This window comes from Eutrema salsugineum, unplaced genomic scaffold (assembly GCF_000478725.1).
Source record: "Eutrema salsugineum unplaced genomic scaffold, Eutsalg1_0 scaffold_12, whole genome shotgun sequence".
Lineage (NCBI taxonomy): Eukaryota > Viridiplantae > Streptophyta > Magnoliopsida > Brassicales > Brassicaceae > Eutrema > Eutrema salsugineum.
In genome coordinates, this window is record NW_006256895.1 from 3,039,447 (window position 1) to 3,061,845 (window position 22,399).

The following is a 22,399-nucleotide window of genomic DNA, read 5'->3' on the forward strand; positions in this document are numbered from 1 at the left end:
TAGACCTCGTGCCAAAGCCTTGGCATGGTTAGATCGAGGCATGCATACGTAAGAACTGAAGCTGGAAACGACTAAGTGTTGAAAATACACCTCGGTGTAATGACCTCGGCGTGCATGCCGGACTGTGTTCTCCCAAGCACCTCGACATCATGACCCCTCAACATTTTATCCTGAGGTCCCTTGTCACGAACCCAGAATCAAGAACAGAATGGCTCAAGAACATACACGTGAGGATAGATCAAAGACTAGGGTTCATGCATGTTCTTGACGTGTTCTTCACGAGATCTTCATCTGGATCCTGACTCACGTGCACGCCTCGACATGAAGACCTCGGCTTCACTTTCCGACACACCGTGGCACTCACCCATCAACCCAAGAAGGCGGTTCAGTACCCGGTTTGTTCCGGGCTGACCCGCGACACTTTCCCTTTGCTATAAATACATTTTGAGACTAAAAACCTAGTTATCTTATCTCTTATCTGTTTTTAGCTCTAAGAACTTGCCTCTTTTGTGAAACTTGATTAATCTAATCTGATATCTCGTTTTTGCATCGGAATCTTGTTCTTTCTTTATTTCTTTTATCATCCAACATCAAACTCCTTATCATGACTAGCTACACGTCTTGCAAAGGACTTAGTGAGCTCGTTATGATCAGTGAGTAGTCGTTTAAGCGGCTTTAGATAGGTAGATTAGGGTGCTTTCAAGGTGGATTAATGGGTTTAGGTGTCTAGTCTTGCATGTTTCATTCCTTAACCGACGAGATCTCTAAGCTGGATCCAATCACATCACTTGAGGTTCAGATCTGAGACATATCTCGCATCAGAAGTGTTTGTAGAAATGTCTGAACCACTCGGTTAAGGGTTTAAGAGTCTTTCATCGCGAGAGTGATAGTTTGTTCTCTTAAATGACGTTTTTGAACCGATTCTTATTGCTGACTGATTCGTGCTTCTCAAAAGGGATTTTGGTATGAAAGAGGATCAGTTTAGACGTTTAATACTTTCATGAGAAGATTAACGTGCCTTGAGTTCAAAGTCAAATGAAATCGCTTGATAAAATGATTCATTAGCCCCTTAGTCTAACTTGGAAGCACCCGAGTCAAATATCCTGTCTAAAGCTTCTGCCTTTATCATTCATTACCATCATCTGAATCACCTGTTTGTTATTTGCATCTTGATTAGTTTAAATCTCTGCTTTTATTTAACTTTATTGCTCATTTGCCTGTTAATCATCGTCACCAAACTTTTATCATCTTGTCTTGACTTAAGTGAACAAATGACATAGGCTAGTGTCTCGTTTACAAGCTTGGTTCGACACCCCTTATACTACTTTGACAAGGGGATTGATAACCCTTCTAAGAGCCTGAAAACTCTTAGTTATCAATTGGCGCCGTTGCCAACTTGTAGGAGCATTAGTCTCTTGTTTGTTCTTGAGTTCAAGCTTTTCTTTCCTTTGTTTTACTAACTTCTTTCCAAGTTCTTGTTTTGTTTTCAGATGCATGAATACCAGGTCTCGGAGCACAGGATCGCTTTTCCCATACGACGATAAGATCGACAGATTAGAAAGGCGAGCTCGCGAGAGAGAACGGCACTTTGACAGACTTGGAATGGCAGAACAACAGAGAATGGAGCAACAAGCTCAGGCAGCCGAGCACCAGGCTCAGGCTAATCAGGCGCAGGCAGGAAGAAATGAACAACAAGCCTATGTTAATCAGCAACAGTCTCAAAGAAATGAACGGCTTGCTCAGCAAAACCAACACCAAGCGAATCGAAATGAACAACAAGCCCATCATGTTCATCCGCCACCGCCCCAAGTTCAGAGGCAACATCCTCCAATCTGTGTTGGAGAGAATGACCGAGCTAATGCGCACCAATACCGAGCTGGGATTCAAGCTCCACCAGTTCAAAACAACAACTTTGAAGTTAAAGCTTCCGTGCTCAATATGGTGCAAAACTCAAAGTTCCACGGTCTAGCTGGAGAAGACCCTCTCGAGCATCTAGATCAATTTGATCGGGTTTGCGACTTAACCAAGATAAATGGCGTCTCCGAAGATAGCTTCAAGCTACGCTTGTTCCCTTTCAGCCTCGGTGATAAAGCACACCAGTGGGAAAAGAATATACCGAGGGGTTCTATACAAACCTGGGAGCAGTGTAAACTGGCGTTCTTATCAAAGTTTTTTTCCACATCACGCACGGCTAAGCTCAGGAATCAGATCTCAAGTTTCACGCAGCACAATAACGAGAGCTTTAGTGAAGCTTGGGAACGGTTTAGAAGCTACACTAACCAATGCCCACACCACGGCTTCTCAGAGGCATCCCTCTTGAGTACTTTATACCGAGGTGCACTCCCCAAGATCAGAAACCAACTCGATACAGCTTCAAATGGGAATTTTCTTGGAAAAGAGATCACTGCGGCAATGGAACTAGTTGAGAACCTAGCCATGTCCAATGACATGTATGGAGAGGACTTTGATAGAGCAAACCGTACAGAGGGATCTAGTGATGAACAGCGCATGAAAAAGGATATAAGAGAGCTTCAGAGTAAGCTTAACAAGGTTTTGATGGCGACTCAAAAGCCAATACACTTTGTAGGCGAGTTTGATGAGCAAGGGCCAAGTTTTGACAATGTCAATGAAGATGGTCTAACACAAGAGGAGCTGAATTACATAGGGAATCAGCAGAGGTATCAGCGGTTTAACAACTACAACAGTAACCCAAACCTCTCATACAGAAACCCGAATGTAGCTAACCCTCAAGACCAAGTGTACCCAGCTCAACAACAACAACAAAGCTATGCTCAAAAGGCTCCTTTTCAGAATACCTTCCAGCCCAAGCAACAGTTCAGTGGGCAACAGCACGGCTACACTCAGCAGAATCAAGCGGCTCAGAGTAACAACTTCAACAACCAACCGCAATTCCACCAGGGTTCCATCCGCAGCCGATGGGTTCCACCACCACCTTATCAACCCAAGATACCGTTCCCAGGGCGTTTCAAAAAGAAAATCCTAGACAAGGCCAAGGCGGTCTTTGAGAAACACTTGGAGAACACACAACTCACCTTACCCATTATAGATGCTTTCTTAGCTATACCCCAGCTTGGGAAGTTTCTAAAGGACGCGATCCTCAACAAGACAAAGGAGCTCCAGGGTATGGTGATACTGAGCCATGAGTGCAGTGCCATAATACAAAGAAGATCTATACCAAGGAAGCTATCCGATCCGGGCAGCTTCACTTTGCCGTGTGCTTTAGGTCACCTGAAGTTCTCAAACTGTTTATGTGACCTTGGAGCTTCTGTGAGCTTAATTCCTTACACGGTGGCCAAGAGATTGGGATACAAAAGCTACAAGCCAGCCAAGATCTCTCTTGTATTAGCTGATAGATCGGTTCGATTACCGGTGGGGTTGCTTGAGGATCTACCTTTGAGGATCGGTGAGATAGAAATCCCCACGGACTTCATAGTTCTTGAGATGGACGAGGAACCATTAGGCCCTATCATCTTGGGCCGACCGTTCTTAGCAACCGCAGGAGCCATAATAGATGTGAGAGGAGGAATGATTGAACTACACATCGGTTCCGAGACTATGAAGTTCAACGTGAAGGAAATGATGAAGAAACCGACCATTGGAGGTCAGGTTTTCTATGTGGAGGTAATGGAGGAGCTGGCTGATGAGCTCCTTGAAGAGTTGAACGCAGAGGATCCGTTACAAGTGGTCTTAACGCGGGAACAAAGCGAGCACGGGTACTTGAACGAGGAAAGCGAGGTGTACAAGCGTCTTTTGGACCAACCAAGGGAACTTGGAGCTGAGGCGAGGTTTTTGGAGCTCCACACGAGCAGCCTCGACATTCTAGAAAGCGAGGAGTCAAAGGGAAAAGAAGAGACACCTCGGGATATCATGGCCATGACAACTCATACCGAGGCCGATGGTAAACCGCGCGAGAATGAAGCAAAGGCCGAGGAAGCTGTTCCGGGCCAATGCAGCTTTGATGCCGATTGGAATGAGGCAGACGCACCCCCTGTTGAGCTCAAGCCTCTACCAACAGGGCTCAGGTATGCATTCTTAGGTCTAAACTCTACTTTTCCTGTGATCATAAACGATAACTTGCTTGAGCTTGAGGAACGTGCATTACTTAGTGAAATAAGGAAATTCAGGAGAGCCATAGGGTATTCCTTGGCTGACATTAGAGGAATCTCCCCTGATATATGCACCCACAGGATCCACCTAGAGGACCAAGCCATGTCCTCTATTGAGCACCAACGTCGACATAACCCGAACCTCAAAGAGGTGGTTAAGAAGGAGATACTAAAGCTCCTTGAGGCAGGGATAATATATCCAATCTCTGACTCTCGGTGGGTATCTCCTGTACACGTTGTGCCCAAGAAAGGTGGGATCACGGTGGTGAAAAACGATAAGGATGAACTCATAGCCCAAAGAACTATAACCGGCCATCGCATGTGCATTGACTATAGGAAATTGAATTCTGCATCAAGAAAAGATCATTTTCCTTTACCATTCATTGATCAAATGCTTGAACGGTTAGCTAATCATCCTTATTTTTGTTTTCTCGATGGATACTCGGGGTTCTTTCAAATACCTATAGACCCTCGAGATCAAGAGAAAACGACATTCACCTGCCCTTATGGCACTTATGCTTATAGAAGAATGTCATTCGGTTTGTGTAATGCACCAGCCACTTTTCAAAGATGTATGATGCACATTTTCTCTGATCTAATTGAAGAGAAAGTTGAGGTGTTTATGGATGACTTCTCAGTATACGGCTCCTCTTTCTCCGAATGTCTTGCTAATCTTTCTCAGGTTCTCAAGCGGTGTGAGGAGCATAGGCTTGTCTTAAACTGGGAAAAGTGTCATTTCATGGTCCAAGAAGGCATTGTCTTGGGACACAAGGTATCAGAGAAAGGCCTCGAGGTGGATAAGGCCAAGATCGAGGTGACGGTGAACTTACAAGCCCCGAATTCTGTGAAAGGAATAAGAAGCTTCCTTGGCCACGTTGGGTTCTATAGACGGTTCATCAAGGATTTCTCCAAGATAGCCAGGCCTTTGACCAGGTTATTGTGCAGAGAAGTGGATTTCAACTTTGATGAAGAATGTGAGGAAGCGTTCAAGAGAATCAAGGAGGCTTTGATCAGTGCACTGATTGTACAAGCCCTTGATTGGTCTTTACCATTTGAAGTGATGACCGATGCATCTGATTATGCTGTAGGAGCTGTCTTGGGACAGAAGAAAGATAAGAAGCTCCATGTGATCTACTATGCCAGCCGCACTTTGGACTAGGCTCAAGAAAAGTATGCCACCACCGAGAAGGAAATGCTTGCCATTGTGTTTGCATTTGAATAATTCAGGAGTTATCTAGTGGGATCAAAGGTCACGGTTTACACAGATCACGCGGCCTTGAGGTACCTGATGTCTAAGAAGGACGCTAAGCCGAGGCTTTTGAGATGGGTCTTATTGCTCCAAGAATTTGACATGGAGATACTTGATAAGAAGGGCATTGAAAACGGAGCCGCAGATCACCTCTCAAGGCTGAGGATTGAAGAACAGGTCCCTATAGATGATGCTTTACCCGAGGAACATCTCATGTTAGTCCGGTCTTACTTAGAGGTGGAGGAAGCCAATACGATCAAGGAAAGAAGCCTTCCATGGTTTGCGGATCTTGTGAACTACTTGTTTTGCGGATTAGAGCCACCAGACCTTGATACTTATCAGAGGAAGAAGTTCTTTAGAGATGTGATGAGGTATCATTGGGATGAGCCGTATCTTTACGTGCTTAACAAGGACCATCTCTATAGGCGATGCTTGGCCGAAGAAGAGATCCATCCAGTGCTACAAGAATGCCACGGCTCATCGTATGGTGGTCATTTAGGTGCGTTCAAGACAGTTGCCAAGGTTCTACAGAGCAGTTTCTGGTGGCCGACCATGTTCAAAGACGCCCAGGAAGTGGTCTCGAGGTGTGAAGCTTGTCAAAGGCACGGAAACATATCCAAAAGGAATGAAATGCCCCAAAACCCAATCTTTGAAGTAGAAGTCTTCGACTGTTGGGGCATTGACTTCATGGGTCCCTTTGTAAGCTCATATGGGAATCAATATATCCTTGTGGCAGTGGATTATGTGAGTAAATGGGTTGAAGCGGTTGCATCTCCGACCAACGATTCAAAAGTGGTGGTAAAACTCTTCAAGAGTATCATCTTCCCACGGTTTGGAGTACCAAGAGTAGTCATCAGTGATGGGGGAAGCCATTTCATCAACAAGACTCTTGAGAGTCTTTTGAAGAAGCACGGAGTAAAGCACAAGGTGGCCACCCCTTATCATCCGCAAACCAGCGACCAAGTGGAGGTTTCCAACCGTCAAATAAAGGCCATTTTGGAAAGGACCCTGAACTCATCCAGGAAGGATTGGAGCAAGAAACTTGACGATGCTCTGTGGGCTTACAGAACCGCCTACAAAACCCCCATTGGAACCTCAACGTTTAACTTGCTCTATGGGAAGAGCTGTCATCTACCGGTTGAGTTGGAATACAAAGCCTTGTGGGCAGTGAAACTTCTGAACTTTGACATTAAGACCGCACAAGAGAAGAGGGTTTTACAGCTTCATGATCATAAGGAGATCCGGTTAGATGCTTTCGAGAGCTCTAAGATCTACAAAGAAAGAACCAAGGCGCCCCATGACAAGAAGATACACAAGAGAGAGTTCAAAGAAGGGGACCAATTTCTGTTGTTTAACTCAAGACTCAAGCTGTTCCCTGGGAATCTGAGGTCTAGGTGGTCCGGTCCGTTCACGATTCTTGAAGTAAGACCCTATGGAGCCGTGGTTTTGAAAGGAAAAGATGGACAAGGCTTTGTGGTAAACGGCCAGAGGGTAAAGCATTACTTGGCATCAGAAACAAGGGAGGGAGCTACCTCAGTTCCTCTACTTGAACCAGAATCAGCCTGAAAAGGTATGAAAAGTCAAACTTAGTGACGTTAAACAAAGTGCTCTTGGGAGACACCCCAAGCTTATCCATGTACATATTTCGTTTTTCATCTTCTTTTTCTTTTTATTTGAAGCTTTTTGAAGGGTTTGTTAAGTGTTTCAGGAGTTAGACAGTGAACCTTGAGGGTGAAAGTGAGAGAAAGCTTGAAAAAGACACGGCCTGATTAAGTCAAAGAGCATACATAGCCTCGGTATCGACCCTCGGTATATTCATACCATGGTCATCTTTTACCGAGTGAAAGCTTGAGAACCTCAGCTAGATTCCTCGACTTAATTTCATCATGGTCGTGTCTGAGAAGTGCTATGGTAAAATAACTAAGTGTGGGGGAGGCTCACGGTGTAAACACCTCGGTATAAGTATACCGAGGAGCGATGTTCACTTAAAACGGTCAAAAACCTTGATCCGAAGCCGCGACCAGTTTACACCAAGGCCAGCCTGTTTAAACCCCCAAGCCTCACGTGTTCTTTGCTAAAAACAAGTGACCTCGGCATGATGCCCTCGTGGTGGAGCGTGCCGAGGCACTCGGTTTCAAGAAATGATCAAAAGCAAGAACACGTGAAACACTTAGAACGAAGAAGAGGCTTTGCGAGGTCCAAAGAAAAGACGTGAAAGCTATGGGGATTTACTCGTTGGCATGGGCTCAGACAACTCGGCTTGGTACCCTCGGGGTGGAACAAGTCGAGGCAGCTCAGAGTAACACGAGAAAATTTGGCTTGGTCCGTACAGCCCACGTCATCCCCATACCGCGTCCATTTGAAGGGTTGCGCGGCATTTTGAATTTGAACACTCGGTCAAAGTAGTTTTTGGCGCGGTCAACGGCTGGAGCTGGAGCAGAAGGGGGGACCAGTCCCACAACAGTCCAAATGCCAGCTGGAAAGCGCGCTCCAGCCCATACCGACCTCTATACTTGGCCAAAACGCAGAGTTTTCCCTCTAGACTCTTTTCTCTGCATTTCACGAACATTACTCACTCATTTCTCGTTCATTTTGCGTGATTCCAAGCGTTCTAGACTCGTTAGGGTGTTGTCTACTCTGCATAAGCATCTCGTTCAGCTTAAATCTTGCATTCCCAAAGGTATTTGCATCTTAAAGAACTCATCTTTTTCCTTCATTCTTTGCGAGCTTAAATATTTGTAAAATGTGGAATCGATTCTTTTAGAGCATATCGGCCTTTGGGAACAATTTTGTAAATTCCACCAGGGTAGACCACACACGAAAATCTGGTCTTTGCATTTAAAATCACTTATTCTTGAATTTTTAAAATTCTTGAGAAAATGCGCTTGGAATCGGTCTTAATGATGATTTGCGTGTTTGAGCTGAAATGTCTAGATAACTTGTCTCTAATCGGTTGTTCTGGCTTGTTCTTACTTTCCTTGATGTTTGAAAAAGCTATGAATATCAGTTCTGCTAGAGAAAAAGTTTTGTACTTGCCAATCTTGAGATACATGTGCTTAACGATATACTTGGCTCTGACGGTTTCTTTGAGAATCTCCCTTGCAGATGACCGGAGACCGAACCGTTCCTACCCACGAGACAAACAGAAGTGCGGGCCAGAAGAGAGTTTTGAAGAGTAAAGCCGTTGCCGTGCCACGTAGTGGAGAGACCAGCAAGAAACCCTCGATGCGACCCGATGACGAGCCAACCCCCAAACGAGCAAGAAATACTGAGCTCACTCTGGCACCAGCTCTCAAGTCAAAGAGGAACGGGAAGAAGGCAGCCGTGGGATCTGATGACGACGAGCCCGGAGCCTTAGTCCCTTATGTAGACAACGGTGACAAAAAGTCCAAGAAAGAACCAAAGGCCGAGCCCGAGGATGAGCACTTCCCAACCACTGAGGAATACTTGGACCACTTTAACTCAATCAGAGTGGCTCAAGGTCGATTCCCTGACTTGGAGTTGCTGAAGAAACTCGAGATACTTGATGACGTGACCCTCATTTTTGAGAATATGGGCTTGGCAAAGTTCTTTGAGATGAGCGATGTTGCCTATGAAGGGATTACACAGCAGTTTCTTGCAACCTTGGAGGTCATCATCTATCCCAAGAGAGATCCAAAGCGTTTACATGGCAAAGGATTCGGCCACATTGAGTTTGAAATGGATAACGTGCACTACAAGGTCAGTTTCAAGGAGCTTGATGAAATCTTTGGGTTTGAAAGGAATGGAAGCTCGCTTGACAAGTTTGTGTACCCTCGTGATGAGTTGGCCGTCTTGTGGGAAACGATATCTTTTGGACCCTACCTCGGAGGGAAGAGCAAGACAAGCTGCATAAGCAACCCTGCGATCAGATACACAAACCGCGTCCTAGCATCAACATTCTTCTCGACCTTTAACCCTGGTGTCATTCACACGGCCGAGCTTGAACTATTGGGACTCGGACTGAAGCCGTTCATCACTCAAATGAAGAACAAGAAAGAGTTCCAAGGGCCGCTGCATGTACCATCATTAGGTGCATTCTTTGCCATTCAAGAAGCTGTATTCGCGAGTGAACCATCCACGCATTGGTGGATTGTGTGAGGCCATCCTGATAACTAAGAGTTTTCAAGTTCTTAGAAGGGTTATCAATCCCCTTGTCAAAGTAGTATAAGGGGTGTCAAACCAAGCTTCTAAACGAGACACTAGCCTATGTCATTTGTTCACTTAAGTCAAGACAAGAAGGTAAAAGTTTGGTGACTAAGATAATCAGGCAAATAAGCAATAAAAGTAAATAAAAAGTAGAGATTTAAACTAAGCAAGATGCAAACAACAAACAGGTGATTCAGATGATGATAATATGCAATAAAGGAAGAGACTTTAGACAAGATAATCGACTCGGGTGCTTCCAAGCTAAACTAATGGGCTAATGAATCATTTTATCAAGCGGTTTCATTTAACTTTGAACTCAAGGCATGTTAATCTTCTCATGAAAGTATTAAACATCTAAACTGATCCTCCTTCATACCAAAATATCTTTTGAGAAGCACGAATCAATCAGCAATAAGATTCAGTTCAAATATGTCATTTAAGAGAACAAACTATCACCCTCGCAATGAAAGACTCTTAAACCCTTAACCGAGTGGTTCAGACATTTCTACAAACACTTTTGATGCGAGATATGTCTCAGATCTGAACCTCAAGTGATGTGCTTGGATCCAGCCTAGAGATCTCGTCGGTTAAGGAATGAAACATGCAAGACTATACACCTAAACCCATTAATCCACCTTGAAAGCACCCTAATCTACTTATCTAAAGTCGCTTAAACGACTACTCACTGATCATAACGAGCTCACTAAGTCCTTTGCAAGACGTGTAGCTGGTCATGATTAGGAGTTTAATGCTGATAATAAAAGAAGAGTAAAGAAAGAACAAGATTGAGACGTAAAAACGAGATATCAGATTAGATTAATCTGGTTTTCACAAAGGAGGCAAGTTCTTAAAGCTAAAAACAGGTAAGAGATAAGATAACTAGGTTTTTAGTCTCAAAATGTATTTATAGCAAAGGGAAAGTGTCGCGGGTCAGCCCGGAACAAACCGGGTACTGAACCGCCCTCTTGGGTTGATGGGTGAGTGCCACGGTGTGTCGGAAAGTGAAGCCGAGGTCTTCATGCCGAGGTGTGCACGTGAGTCAGGATCCGGATGAAGATCTCGTGAAGAACACGTCAAGAACATGCATTAACCCTAGTCTTTGATCCATCCTCACGTGTGTGTTCTTGAGCTACTCTGTTCTTGATTCTGGGTTCGTGACAAGGGACCTCGGGATAAAATGTCGAGGGGTCATGATGTCGAGGTGCTTGGGAGAACACAGTCCGGCATGCACGCCGAGGTCATTACACCGAGGTGTACTCTCAACACTTAGTCGTTTCCAGCTTCAGTTTTTACGTATGCATGCCTCGATCTAATCATGCCAAGGTTTGGGGACGAGGTCTGGTCCAAAATACTTCCAAGATATGAGCCTCGACTTGAGTTATGCCAAGGTAAAGATACCGAGGCTTGTGAAGACACTTAGCGCGTATCGCAACTCATTTTAGGCTTGTATCGACCATTTCACCTTCCGGAAGCGATAACTTTCAGCACACGACTCCAATTGCTCGGGGACCAGTTCCAAAGTAAAGATGACTCAAAAGCTCGAACTTTGGTGAAGAAACCATCGGAGCTTGGGGAGCGGAAGGCTTCCTGGATTTCACATCTTTGCGCCGCATTGAAATTACCGGAAAATAGACTTTTAGACCGATGTGAACTCCGGAGACCCTATCTTCCAAACCTTTGCTCCGAATTGAGCGATTCCAAATGCTCTGAGAAGATCTTCCATGGATCTCGAACTTTGATGAAGACCGGGTAAGCTGGTTCGGACAGGAAAGGCTCCGTCTGCCATGATCTTTGAAGTTCGCCGTTCAGTTCTCGGGTACGTGCAAGGCTGGTGAACGCTCCGGAAGCCATATCTTTCTCTCCACTGGTCCGAATTGGATTATTCCAACTGTTCTGTAATCTTTGCTTGATTATCTCCAACTTTGGTGAAGACCCCGCCAACTGATTCGGACCGGAAGGTTCCCCGGATTGCTGATTTCTGAATTGCGCGGGCAAGGGCAACTTTTGGTCGTAAAAACCTTCCCGCAGTAAGGAAAATGGCCGAGGGCTATGTACCGCGGTAAGCTTTTTGGTCGTAAAAATCCTTGCCTCGGTCAAAAACTTGTCCCGTGGTATTTTTGCACTCGATACTCGATTCTGGTCGATCGGTAAGGTTTTTGGCCGGTAATGAGCATCCGGTAAACATTTTGGTTGAGGTTTCCGACCAGCCGGTACGAGATTTGGCCGAGAAATTCCTCCAAGCGGTTTTCATCATTTTTGACCCTTTTCTTCACCGTTTTCTTTCCTGTTCCTCTTCTTAGGCTCCAATTGGTCTCCAAGGCTCCTGATAAGGACTTCAAAACATGCAAAACTCTTTGGGACCTAATGCAAGCCCTAAGTCCTATTTTGACGCCTAAAGACTCAATTTACATGAGAAAACACATGATGAGGACTCTATAATGCAATCTAAATGATGTAAAATATAGACATATCAACTCCCCCACACTTGTCCTCAAGCAAAAAGAACAAATGAGAGAGAGAGGTTGTCATGCAGATGGAGCTCATATTTCCTTTTTTAGAGAGAAGTGACCACAAGAGAACTCGGATTCATGCTCAAATATGCAATGCAAAGCTATACTCGGATATTTTCCAACTAAAACACGGAATCTCCACAAGTCATTATCACATTCAACTCTTTCACATTCATTAAGTTCGTAACCGGTGAATCAAATGATGCATAAACAGTTTGACCTAAAGCACACGGCAGAGTGAAGCTGCCCGGATCGGATAGCTTCCTTGGTATAGATCTTCTTTGTATTATGGCACTGCACTCATGGCTCAGTATCACCATACCCTGGAGCTCCTTTGTCTTGTTGAGGATCGCGTCCTTTAGAAACTTCCCAAGCTGGGGTATAGCTAAGAAAGCATCTATAATGGGTAAGGTGAGTTGCGTGTTCTCCAAGTGTTTCTCAAAGACTGCCTTGGCCTTGTCTAGGATATTCTTTTTGAAACGCCCTGGGAACAGTATCTTGGGTTGATAAGGTGGTGGTGGAACATAGGGCTTTTCAAGCTCGGTTGTCTTTTCCACCTCTTTTCCTTTGTCCTTGATCGGTTCCTTCTCTAAGACCGCTTCTTTACACGCATCGTCTGAGGCTGCCTCCCCCTCTAATTGCTCATTGGCCTCAATGAGCTTTGTCTTAGGCGTTGGAGTTTGTAATTCCTTACCACTCCTCAATGTGATGGCGTTCACATACTCTTTAGGGTTTGGCTCCGGTTTACCTGGTAAAGCCGGGCCTCTTGATGATGTAGAAGCTTGATTCTGCTTAAGCTCTCTGATATCTTGCTGCATTGTCGCGTGCTGGCTCTCAACCCTTTGCTGGCCCTGTAACAGTTGCTGTAGTATCCCACAGACGTCGTTCCCCATTTGATTCTGACCCGTTTCCTGAATCTGTTGTTGATTACCCATCGGTTGCGGATGGAACCCTGGTGGAAACTTGTGTTGCTGCGGTTGGTTGTTGAAGTTGTTACTCTGAGCCGCTTGATTTTGCTGAGTGTAGCCGTGCTGTTGCCCACTGAACTGTTGCTTGGGCTGGAAGGTATTCTGAAAAGGAGCCTTTTGAGCATAGCTTTGTTGTTGTTGTTGAGCAGGGTACACTTGGTCTTGAGGGTTAGCTACATTCGGGTTTCTGTATGAGAGGTTTGGGTTACTGTTCTAGTTGTTAAACCGCTGATACCTCTGCTGATTCCCTATGTAATTCAGCTCCTCTTGTGTTAGACCATCTTCATTAACATTTTCAAAACTTGGCCCTTGCTCATCAAACTCGCCTACAAAGTGTATTGGCTTTTGAGTCGCCATCAAAACCTCGTCAAGCTTACTCTGAAGCTCTCTTATATCCTTTTTCATGTGCTGTTCATCACTAGATCCCTCTGTACGGTTTGCTCTATCAAAGTCCTCTCCATACGTGTCATTAGACATGGCTAGGTTCTCGACTAGTTCCATTGCCGCATTGATCTCTTTCCCAAGAAAATTTCCATTTGAAGCTGTATCGAGTTGGTTTCTGATCTTGGGGAGTGCACCTCGGTATAAAGTACTCAAGAGTGATGCCTCTAAGAAGCCGTGGTGTGGGCATTGGTTAGTGTAGCTTCTAAACCATTCCCAAGCTTCACTAAAGCTCTCGTTATTGTGCTGCGTGAAACTTGAGATCTGATTCCTGAGCTTAGCCGTGCGTGATGTGGAAAAGAACTTTGATAAGAACGCCAGTTTACACTGCTCCCAGGTTTGTATAGAACCCCTCGGTATATTCTTTTCCCACTGGTGTGCTTTATCACCGAGGCTGAAAGGGAACAAGCGTAGCTTGAAGCTATCTTCGGAGACGCCATTTATCTTGGTTAAGTCGCAAACCCGATCAAAGTGATCTAGATGTTCGAGAGGGTCTTCTCCAGCCAGACCGTGGAACTTTGAGTTTTGCGCCAAAGTGTTTGTAGAAATGTCTGAACCACTCGGTTAAGGGTTTAAGAGTCTTTCATCGCGAGAGTGATAGTTTGTTCTCTTAAATGACGTTTTTGAACCGATTCTTATTGCTGACTGATTCGTGCTTCTCAAAAGGGATTTTGGTATGAAAGAGGATCAGTTTAGACGTTTAATACTTTCATGAGAAGATTAACGTGCCTTGAGTTCAAAGTCAAATGAAATCGCTTGATAAAATGATTCATTAGCCCCTTAGTCTAACTTGGAAGCACCCGAGTCAAATATCCTGTCTAAAGCTTCTGCCTTTATCATTCATTACCATCATCTGAATCACCTGTTTGTTATTTGCATCTTGATTAGTTTAAATCTCTGCTTTTATTTAACTTTATTGCTCATTTGCCTGTTAATCATCGTCACCAAACTTTTATCATCTTGTCTTGACTTAAGTGAACAAATGACATAGGCTAGTGTCTCGTTTACAAGCTTGGTTCGACACCCCTTATACTACTTTGACAAGGGGATTGATAACCCTTCTAAGAGCCTGAAAACTCTTAGTTATCAACTTGGCTTCTGATTCAGCTGCTGATTCCCATTCATTATCATCCCTGAGTATCATTATCTTCTTATTTGAACATTCATTTGCGTAATGTCCTCTTCCAAAACATTTGAAACACTTGACGTCTCTGGTTCTTGTTGTTCACCCAACTGCTTTGTTTCTGTTGTCAGACACCGATGAGAAAGACTTACGTTCCTCTTTAGAGACTGTGGTCGGTTTCTCTTCCCTTGACACTGAACTCGGCTTCTCTTCTCGGAAATACCTTGGCTTATTAGGTATTACTCCTGCTCAATAGGTGGTTTTGGTTTTTCTCTTCTTGAGCTGTTGTTCTATGAGAATAGCTTAATGCAACATATCCTCTAACTCATCATATTGTTGCATCTCTAACTTGTCTTGAATTTCTCTGTTAAATCTTCCTAGAAATCGAGATATAGTGGCCTCAGCATCTTCTCTGATATCAGCTCCCAGCATCAGGATCTCCATATCTTGATAGTAATCTTCAACTGATCGTCTGCCTTGTGTGAGCCTCCTGAGTTTTTTATGCAACTCTCTATGGTAGTGGCTCGGCACAAATCTTTTCCTCATGAGAGACTTCATTTCTTCACAGGTTTCAATCGGGAATTGTTGGTTTCTTCTTCTGGTAGTGACAATCTGATCCCACCAACAAAGAACGTAGTCATAGAACTCGGTGGTAGCGATCTTTACTCGGTTGATCCCGGCATAATGTTGACAGTTGAACAACAATTCAATCTTCTTTTCCCACTCTAAGTAGGCTTCAGGGTCATTTTTGCCATAGAAAGGAGGGATCCTGAGTTTAACTCCTCTGAGTCCATCTTGATTTTAAACTCGATCTTCCTTGTGTCGTCGATGCCTTCATCGACTATCTCGTGATGAGCTGTTGAGAGGACCATAATAGTCTGTGGCCGCATTCTCTCTGAGAGGTCTAGTCGGTTCCAACACTTCTTCAGGCTCTTTGCCTAGATCTCTTTTCTTGTCTTTGTTAGCCCTTGTCTTGGTCTGCTCTTGTATATCCTGTCGGAATTCTTCAAGACTAACAGACACAAGCTTCTTAACTTCAGCCTACATCTCCTCTATGTATAACTTGTTAACACCATTAGCGCTGGCTTCCTCTTGATGTTCACTCATTGTTCCTTAAACACGGATACACAGAATCACCAGTAACAAGTCCTTGATTGTTTCACAAAGCAAAAGTGATTATTCGTGTTCCACAAGAAATCATGATCGATAATGCGAAGAGTCAAGTTTGCATAACTCAGATCCGAGGAAAGAAGTTGAAAGGTTATTCAGATCTATCCTGCTTTGATGTAGTTCAACAACTATATCACAGATAATCGATCGCAAATGTGAATCTAAGTCTATTAGATGCAGTGACACGCAAGTAACAGATTCGATTTGAATGATTATGATGAAATAACTTTCTAAAACTCAGAAACAACTGATAAACACTAAGGATAAGATATAACCTGATGTTTTCGATGATCCAGAGGATTGAGTGCTTGCTCTGATACCACTTAATGTGAAACTCCCTGAATTTAACACTCACTAATCTGGACCTAAAGGGGATAGCCTTGCAAACAAGTGAACTGTTTCAAGGTTTGTGGATTTGGTAAGACTCCAAGGGTTGCGGAAAACCCTTGATGAATTGATTTTCGAAACAACTAAGGATATTACACACCAAAGATGAATCAAAAAGGTCTTGAAGGATATAACACACCAACAAGAAGGGCTTGATCTTACTTAGAAAAGATTTTGATACAAAGATAAGATAGTTTCTGAAGAAATTTTTGATAACTAAGAGTTTTCAAGGCTCTTTGTAGAGGTTATCAATCCCCTGTCTTGTAGTACAAGGGGTTTATCAATCCATATGTGGTGTTAGACACTAAACTATGTGATCATATTCTTAATTCAAGCAAATAAGAGTGGTTTTGATTAACTAATGAGAACTACAAACTTAAAACAAGATTAATGACTAAAGAAGTGATCAAACAAAGAACTAAAAAAATGACAAGTGATGAGAATGTATGTATGATGATGAGAAAGGTCTTAGACATGATAGTGGATTAGGGTGCCTGCAGTGATAAACTAATGAGCTAATGAAGCATATGATCAAGCAAACCATTCAACTTAAACATCATTAACTTAAGTTAATCCTCTCATGAAGGTATCAACTTCTATGCCAAAACAGTTTCTAACCTAATCATCATTAGTGAAACATGAATTAACAAGCATTATGAATCAGTTTAATCTGTCATTTAAGCATATAAACAATCATTCCCATGATGAATGACACTTAAACCTCTAACAACTATGGTTCAGGCATTTCATCAAACACTTTTGGTGCATGAAATGGCCAGAATCTAGACCACATATGATTTGTATGGATCTAGCATTAAGAACAGGTTGTAGAGAATGGAATATGCAAGATCTAACCCCTAAGCTCACTAATCTACCACTTAAGCACCCTAATCTACATATCTAAGACCTTAATATAGAGATTACTCACTAATCATGATCAACACACTAGATCCTTTGCAAGATGTGTTGTTAATCATGATTAGAAGTGTGATTTGATGATAAGAAATGATAGAACAAGATGGTAAACACTCTTCAAATCGATTTTAAACTCAAAAGCAAGGTATAACAAGTGGTGTTTCACCAAAAAGGAAAAGAGACTAAAAATGGGATCAAAGTCCTCTCCAAATTTGGTCTAAAAACTATTTATAGGAGCCTTAAACGAACCGGGTCAGCCCGGAACAAATCGGGTACTGACCCGGCCTTGGTGGGTAAAAGATGAGTTTGCCACGGTCCAGCATGTTCTTGGTAAGGCCGTGGCAAGTGACCGTGTCAAAGTCTTGTTCGCGTGTTCTTGGATGAATCTTGGTGCCACGGTCTAGCAAGTCTTGGTTCAATACCTGTGGCAAGTGGTCGTGTCAAACGCCGAAAGTTTGTGCAAGGTTGCCACGGCCAAGTCCTAGACCGTGGCATTCAGACCGTGTCAATCGCCGAGAGTGTGTAAAAAGTTGCCACGGTCAAGTCCTAGACCGTGGCATTTAGACCGTGTCAATCGCCGAAAGTGTGTAAAAAGTTGCCACGGTCAAATCCTAGACCGTGGCATTGAGGTCGTGTCAAGAGCCGAATGTTTGCACAAAGTTGCCACGGTCGAGTCCTAGACCGTGGCATTGAAACCGTGTCAAGTGTCGAATGCTTGTAAAATCCTTCCCGGTCAAATGTTACTTTGCCACGGTCAAGTGTAGACCGTGGCATGAAGATCGTGTCAAACGCCGAAGGATTGCAATTAAGTGCCACGGCCAAGTGTGGACCGTGGCATTCCATCGTGGCATCTTTCACTTAGCTCGCATCGTTCAGGGCTGCTTATACCACTTTGCATTCCGGAAGAATTAACTTCCAGGATATTGGTCCGAATTGTGTGATTCCGGTTGCAGAGGACAGAAGACTCATATATATCCAACTTTGGTGAAGGAAGCTTCGGTGCTTGGGAAGTGGAAGGCTTCCTGGAGGGCTCATCTTCGTAGTGCATTTACACGATCAGAGAGAGGCGTCTAGACATGTGTCTATTCCAGAAACGTTATCTTCCTGCTCATAGCTCCGAATTGAATGATCTTGGACGTTCTGGAAAGAGGACTCAAATATCTCTGATTCTCGTGCAGGCCCCGGAAAATGAATCAGTCTGGGAGTGCACCGTCCTTCGCATTCTTCAGAGCTCATCGGGTCAGTCCAAAACGGCAGCGAGACAGGAGTTTTTTCCGATGAGCTTAACTTTCTGCTCACGCGTCCGAATTCCATGATTCCACTTGCTCTGGAACCGTGATCCAATCCTCTCCAACTTTAATGAAGCACCCGACAACTGAATCGGACCGGAAGGTTCCCCGGACAGGCGATTTCGGAAACGTGTCTGCACCCGGAGATTTTGGCCGAGAAATCCTTTAGCCGGTACGCGTTTTGGCCGATAAAATCCACCCGCGGTACGTGTTTTGGCCGATAAAATCCACCCGCGGTACGCAAGAATGACCGAGAACCTCCAAAAACCCAATTTCACCATTTTTCAAGCCTTGATCACCATTCCACTTCCTGGATTCATCTTTTCAGCTCCAAATACACCTGATAAACACTCAAAACATGCAAAGACTCATTGGGACCTAATGCATCTCCTAAGTCCTAAAACAAACTCTAAGGACCTAAAATGCATGGAATAAAATATGATTTGGAAAGAAATATACAACCTAAATGATGCAAATTATGAACATATCAACTCCTCCACACTTGTCCCTTGCTTGTCCTCAAGCAAAAAGAGCAAATAAGAGAAAGAGGTTGGATGCATTGGGTGTTCATATTCCTTAATGAGAGAAGTGATCACAATGAGAATTCAAGTTCATGCTCAATTATGCAATGCAAAGCCACAAGTTCTTCTCTCTCTCAACTCTTTCACATTCATTAAGTTTTTATCAGGTGAATCTCATGATGCAATGTTTAAACAAGCTGGCTTGGCTAGGGAGAGGCTATGAGATTAAAATGATCTCATTAGTGTTCAAGCGGGTTTAATGCAGCCAAGGGATCTCTCTATGAATGATCAAACTTTGGCAGAATGCTAAAGGTAAAAAGCAACCAATGCATACAAGGGCAAAGACTCATCACACCCCACCCTCTACTCAAAGATTTCTCACTTGCTCACTCTCTCAAGAACCTCACTTTTCACACTTATCTTCCTCTCACTAGGTGATACGATCCTAGGAGATCAACTCTGAAGAACAAGGCAATAGAGGCAGCGATGTAATGAACAGACTGTATCGATGAGGCGATATGGTGGTGGTGGTGACACGATGATGGCTTGATGAGGATGATGGAACTCGGCGGATCGAGTTGTGGATGTGTGATGGTGCGGCGGATCGATGAAGGGAGATGATGGTTTGGTTTCTCAAATCGATGGTATGGTGGAAGAGATAGAACCGATGGGATGGTGGGATAGAAGAATCTCTTGTAAACAGATTAGTTTTTAAGAGATTTGAATTTCAGAGTTTTTAGTTCTCAGAAATCAAAGAGAGAAGAACACGTTAAAAGTTTGATCAAAATTCTTCACTGAATATGACATAGGCGATTTTCTCTATTTTATAGAGTAAGAGAGAAAATCGCAGCCCTAATACAAAACTACATGAAGTCTGAAATAAAAACAACACGAAGTTTGATTTAAAAATAAAACAGCGAGGCGTCCCTTCTAAATCCTAAGTGGTGCGCCTAAAACAACTAGTGCACAAGTCATTGTGACTTTGCACGTTATTACCCATTAGTAACAACTTCTAAGTAACTCGACGTAGCAATGATTTCTGCCTCGTTAAAAACCTTGGAGAAGAACCTCCTTGCCTTCCAAAATCCTCACCAAGGAAAAGAGTACAGAATCATCACCTAAGTTACCTAGTCATTGTTACTGGGTTCTTCATTCTTCAAGATAGAGATGTTGAAGATGTGAGCTCCAGCCTCCAGTTGATCGATGTCCTCTGCGGCCATGAGTGCGTGAGCCTCCTTAGCCATCTCTCTAGCTCTGGAACAAGTGATCCTGCCAGCTACCTCTGGTTCCTCCTCCTCTGAGCTGGTCACGATCATATCATCCTCTCCCTCTTGAAAAGGGTTTGTCCTCAAATCTGAATCTGCAACATAAGGAAGCAAGTCAGAAACATTGAAAGCATCAGAAACATCATACTTACCTTGAAAATCAATCTGATAGGCGTTGTTGTTGATTCTTTTGATGACTGCGAATGGTCCATCAACTCTGGGCATTAGCTTGTTCTTTCGCTCAGCTGGAAATCGCTCCTTCCTCAGATGGATCCACACCAGATCTCCTTCTTCGAAAATCAGCTCCTTTCGTCCTTTGTTGGCATGCTTCTCATACTGCTTTGTCTTCTTCTCGATGTTCTCCTTAGCCTTAGCATGTATTCTTCGGACCTGTTCAGCTTTCTCCTTGCCATTCAAGCTGAATTTTCCACTTAAAGGCAAAGGGATCAAGTCTAGAGGTGATTGTGGATTAAACCCATATACAATTTCAAAAGGAGAAAAGAGAGTAGCGGAATGCTTAGCGTGATTATAGGCAAACTCAACATGAGGCAGACACTCTTCCCATGTCTTGAGGTTACTCTTCACCAAAGTCCTTAGAAGTGTGGACAACGTTCTATTCACCACCTTGGTCTGTCCATCGGTCTGAGGATGACACGTAGTTGAGAATGATAGCTTTGTTCCCAACTTAGCCCAAAGAGTTCGCCAAAAATTTCCTAAGAACTTCGTGTCTCGATCTGAAACGATAACCTGTGGCATTCCATGCAGTCTTACTACTTCCCTGAAAAACAAGTTAGCTACATTCACAGCATCATCTGTCTTGTGGCTAGCGATGAAGTGGGCCATCTTGCTAAACCTGTCAACAACTACAAAAATAGAATCTCTACCATTTCTGGTTCGAGGTAAGCCAACTACAAAATCCATAGCGATATTAGTCCAAGGTTGAGAAGGAATAGGCAAAGGAGTATACAAACCGTGAGGTTGAACTTTACTCTTAGCCATCTTACATACGACACATCTAGAACAGATTTTCTCAACGTCTTTCTTCATGTTCGGCCAGTAGAATTGCTCTTGTAATCCAAGAAGTGTCTTTGTGACACCGAAATGTCCAGCTAATCCACCTCCATGAGCTTCTCGTACCAGTAACTCTCGAATGGATCCTCGTGGTATGCACAATCGGTTACTGAAGAACAAGTATCCATCCTGTCTATAAAATTTCTCACAGGAAAACTTATGACATTTGGCATAGCTCTCAGAAAAGTCAGTATCAGATTCATAAAGATCTATAATATGCTCAAATCCAATCAACTTTGACGTTAAGGTAGAAATAAGAGTGTACCTCTGGGATAATGCGTCTGCGACCACATTATCTTTACCTTTTTGTACTTAACAATGTAGGGGAATGTCTCAATGAACTCCATCCATCGCCCATGTCTTTTGTTAAGCTTCTGCTGACCCTTGAGGTGCTTTAGAGACTCGTGATCGGTATGAATGACGAACTCCTTAGTCCATAGGTAATGCTGCCACGTCTAGAGAGCTTGAACCAATGCGTACAACTCCTTGTCATACGTGGGATAATTCAACGTTGATCCTCCTAACTTTTCGCTGAAGTAAGCGACGGGCTTCTTATCCTGCATAAGAACTGCGCCAATACCTACACCAGAAGCATCGCATTCAATCTCAAAAGTCGTAGTAAAATCAGGAAGTACTAGTAAGGGCGAATTGATAAGCTTCTCTTTAAGAGCTGTAAAAGCCTGTCTTGCACCTCTCCCCACTTGAACCCCACGTCTTTCTTGATCACTTCTGTTAAGGGCGCGGCTATGGTGCTGAAATCACGAACAAAACGCCTATAGAATCCTGCTAAGCCATGGAAACTTCGGACTTCTCCAATATTCTTGGGGGTTGGCCACTCCTTGATAGCTTTTATCTTCTCTTCATCTACTTTAACTCCTCCTGCACTTACTACAAAGCCTAAGAAAACAATTTCGTTAGTGCAGAATGAACATTTAGATAAATTAGCAAAGAGAGATTGAGAGCGAAGAACATCAAGAACCGATCTGATGTGATCTAGATGTTCTTCCAAACCTTTACTGTAGATGAGGATATCGTCGAAATAAACCACTACGAACACGCCAATGAATGGTCTCAGGGCATGGTTCATTAATCTCATGAAGGTACTGGGAGCATTGGTGAGACCAAACGGCATAACTAGCCACTCGTAGAGTCCTTGCTTTGTCTTGGAGTCACTAGGGGACTTACTTTTCTCTTTC

At 43.6% G+C, this 22,399-nt stretch overlaps 2 non-coding genes across 2 annotated transcripts; one reads left to right on the forward strand and one right to left on the reverse strand.

The window, feature by feature from the left end:
* Positions 1 to 2,193: 2,193 nt before the first annotated feature.
* LOC112089324 lies at positions 2,194 to 2,300 on the reverse strand. Its single transcript, XR_002900961.1, has one exon. It is a non-coding gene; the product is annotated as a small nucleolar RNA R71 (small nucleolar RNA).
* Positions 2,301 to 13,634: 11,334 nt separating this feature from the next.
* On the forward strand, positions 13,635 to 13,741 carry LOC112089333. Its single transcript, XR_002900970.1, has one exon. It is a non-coding gene; the product is annotated as a small nucleolar RNA R71 (small nucleolar RNA).
* The last annotated feature ends 8,658 nt before the right edge of the window (positions 13,742 to 22,399 follow it).